This window comes from Penaeus japonicus, unplaced genomic scaffold, assembly GCF_977035675.1.
Source record: "Penaeus japonicus unplaced genomic scaffold, GWHDUDI00000001_assembly GWHDUDI00000013, whole genome shotgun sequence".
In the NCBI taxonomy this organism is placed as follows: Eukaryota; Metazoa; Arthropoda; class Malacostraca; order Decapoda; family Penaeidae; genus Penaeus; species Penaeus japonicus.
This window is the reverse complement of record NW_028234415.1, coordinates 22,119,800-22,123,576: the sequence shown is the minus strand read 5'-3', so window position 1 is coordinate 22,123,576 and position 3,777 is coordinate 22,119,800. Positions and strand designations below refer to the sequence as shown.

The 3,777-nt window shown below is 37.1% G+C and overlaps 1 protein-coding gene across 1 annotated transcript in view; it reads left to right on the top strand.

Moving 5' to 3' along the window:
• The first annotated feature begins 2,148 nt into the window (after positions 1–2,148).
• Positions 2,149–3,777, top strand: part of LOC122245746 (uncharacterized) — a 522,178-nt gene continuing 520,549 nt past the window's right edge. Inside the window, exon 1 of the mRNA XM_086543297.1 lies at positions 2,149–2,284. The gene's annotated coding sequence lies outside the window, so the exon portion shown is untranslated. The remainder of the gene's footprint in view (positions 2,285–3,777) is intronic.

Sequence of the window (3,777 nt, the reverse complement as noted above, 5' to 3'; positions counted from 1 at the left end):
TTGCAGATTGATCGATAAGCAAATATTCTAAGCGCAAACTAATAAATTGTGGCCGTTAAGGTTTATCCCCTTTTTGGCGGGAGATTTCAATTTGAATGCAACCGTTGATTATTCATGCTTTCGTTCTCTTTATTTTGACTTTTTGTTATCTCTCATTGTTGTTTTAGGTTTTCATTTAATTTCCGATTCTAAGGATGTACCGATCTAGACACGCGTTTGTTAAAGAGAGAGAGAGAGAGAGAGAGAGAGAGAGAGAGAGAGAGAGAGAGAGAGAGAGAGAGAGAGAGAGGGGGGGGTGATAGAAAGAAGAGATAGAAAGAGGATAAGAGAGAGAGATGAGGAGAAAGAGAGAGAGGATAGAAAGAGGAATAAAGAGAGAAAGAGAGGAGAGCGAGAGAACGAGCGAGTGAGAGTAGTCACAGCCCGGGTTTACTCAACCCTGCATATATCCCACAGTAAGCAGAGAGTTTTTTGTTTTTTTTCATATTCCCCATCCTCTCTCTCTCTCTCTCTCACTCACTATCTCGCGGCAAGGAATGTTTTATAACATAATGTAGCACGTCTGCCTCACGTGTTCTCCCCCCCCCCCCCGCCTCTCGGTTCAAGGAAGAGGGCAAATATTACTATTCCTTGCCTTAAGTTGTCGTCTCGCTCATATTTTCGAAGGCGCGACAACCCCCACCCTCACCCTCTCTTCCCTCCTACACCCTCCCCCTTCCCCCTCTCTCTGAACTCCCCTCCCCCCCTCCCGCCTCCCGCCTTCCCACCTCTTCCCTCGGCCAAGTCTTCTTAATATCCCGTTTTCTGTTTGCTGAACCGCGACGCGTAAATGAATAACAATGGTAATAATAATAACAATAAAGACGGAAAGGATAGAAAGAGAGAGGAATAAAAGACTGAAAATAAGGATGGACAGTAAAAGCTTCACTATACATTTATTGATTTTTCTTCTCATACTTATTTGTCATACATATAGATAGAATTTTTTTTTTTCTAGTTTGCGCTGTGATTCGTCTCGAGACCGTACGGACGTGAAGGAAAGGAGAGAGAGAGAGAGAGAGAGAGAGAGAGAGAGAGAGAGAGAGGGGGGGGGAGGGGGGGGGGGGAGAGAGAGAGAGAGAGAGAGAAATAGGGACATATATATATATACATATATATATATATATATATATATATATATATATAGAGAGAGAGAGAGAGAGAGAGAGAGATAGAGAGAAAGAGAGAGAGAGAGAGCGATAACAACAACAAAGGTTATGCTTTGAAGGTGACACCAGCAAGCGCTAGCATTCATGGTATGTGAGGGTGGCAGAAGGTAGACTTTATAGGGGATATACCGCTCTGTTGCTGCATCCATTATCTCTTGAAGAATTACATTACAAGACAAGAGGCAATTAAGAGATCGCAGCAGGCTCCTTCAACGGGGGGAAAGTACAGTAATTAGGACGAAAAGTCATTCATCCCCTCTACGAAATTAAGGAACTAAGAGAAAAAAATGTAATCAAGGTGAAGACGCGAGAGTAAGGAATGAGCTATGACAAGAAATTGGTCAAAAGAGAGATAGATAGAAAAATTGACCAAAGACCAGGACAAAAGGAGGGGCATGGAGAGGTAGGGGGAGGTTATGCCCCCTCCCACCCCCTACCCACCCAAGAGAGGCCACGAGACAGGCAAGGAAAAGGGAGTCAGTTGCCCGCCGAGCGCCGTGGTGAGGGGAGGTGCATGCGCGCTGCTCTCGCCCGCCGACTCACAGTGAGGGGAATCTCCACGCGCTTACTTCCGCCAAACGGCTCGATCGCATTTGTTTTTTCTTTTTTTGCTTTCTAAATGGTGTTTGCTTTTGCTTTTGAATTTGCAATTGTTATTCGTTTTTTCCGCTCTCTCCGATGTGTGCTAAGTGATGGTGCTTTTTGAGACTTTTCGAGTGTCTTTAGAGAATGGCTTAAGATCTGTCTTACTGTAGATCTATTTTGGAGTGTTTGATTTCTTCTGTGAGGAAAAAAGAAGACAATAAAAAACCCCGAAAGATTTGTAAAAGAAACACTGTAACGGTATTTTTATAAAGATTTACAAAACAATTGGTTTTAGTGAATATATAAATCCAAACACCACTCAACTCTCGCGAACAAAACACAGACTTTGCAATCCTTATCTCAGATACATATAAGATAAGCTCCATTTATTGGAGAAAAGAAGAAAACAGAAAAAAGTCGCAACAAACATTTTGTCTTTCTCGAAAATAACAAAACCAGACAATTCACTCGCCTCCAGGACACAATAACAGGTAAGTCACGGGTCGCTAACCTTACCTGTTTCATTCTTAACGAAATGGCTTTGCAGATAAAGGTATCGATGTATATTGCAATTACTCTTTCAATATTTTTTGTTTTGTATTTTTTTAGGGGGCAACTGCGCGAGCTTTATTGCAACAGGAAAGGATACTTCGAATTTTTGCTCTATGTATTTTTTTTTTCCTGTCTTATAGGCCTAAATGTTTGATATTGCTACCATAATTGTGATAACAATTATGACTGCCATTTTAGAAATAATAGCAAAAGTAATAATGATAATTATAATAATGATAATGGTAGTAGTAGTGATAATAATGATAATGACAATAATGATAACAGTAATAATAAAATGATGATGACAATAACACTATCAATAATGATGATAATGATTATGATAATGATATTAATGATAATGACAATAACAACAACGATAATGAGAACAAGAACGATAAAGATAATAATACTAATAGCATTAATAATAATGATAACAGTAATAATAATAATAATAATGATAATAATAATAATAATGATAATAATAATAATAATGATAATAATAATAATAATGATGATAATAATAAAATCACCATAATTCCAATCACAATCGAAAAACGATATCAATAACAATAATACTAAAGATAATCCAAACAACAACAACAACAATATCCCATTAAATAACAATAGTCACGTTTCAAAGTTAGAGACATTTAGGGAAACTTGTTCAGCACAGGTGAAACGCGTGGGCAGATGTGCACGAAAACTGTGCTTGCTGAATACAGAACGCGGGTATTGTTCTGCGTTCAACATTTGTTCTCTCTTGGGGACGAGGGTGAGGATAGGCCTATCGAAGGTTTTTGTCTTTGTTATTGATGTAACTGTTCTCTTTGGTGGTGGTGGTGGGTTATTGTTGTTGTTTTCATTATCATTGCTATTATCGTTACTATCATTATCAATATTATCATTATTATTGTTATCATTATTGATGTTATCATTATTTTTGTTATGATTATCATTGTTTTTATTATCATTATTATTGTTATGATTATTATATTATGTTATTGTTATTATTTTGTTATTATCATGATTATTATAGTGATTATTATCATTATCATCATTATCACTTGAATTATCATTATTATAATTATCATATTCATCATTATCATTATTGTTATTATTATCATTATCATTATTAGTATCATCTTTTTCATTATCATTATTAGTATCATCTTTTTCATTATCATTATTATTGTTATCATTGTAATTATCTTCATCATTATTATTCATATCATTATCATTATTATTCATATAATTATTGTTACTACTACTGTTATTTTTCTTCCAATTGGAGATCCTCGCATTATCATTGCAAATAGGCCACGCCCCTTCCCCATCTCCCCCTCCTCCAATTCTCCATTCCCTATTCCTCCCCCCCCCCCCCCTCTCTCTCTCTCTCTCTCTCTCTCTCTCTCTCTCTCTCCTCTCTCTCTCT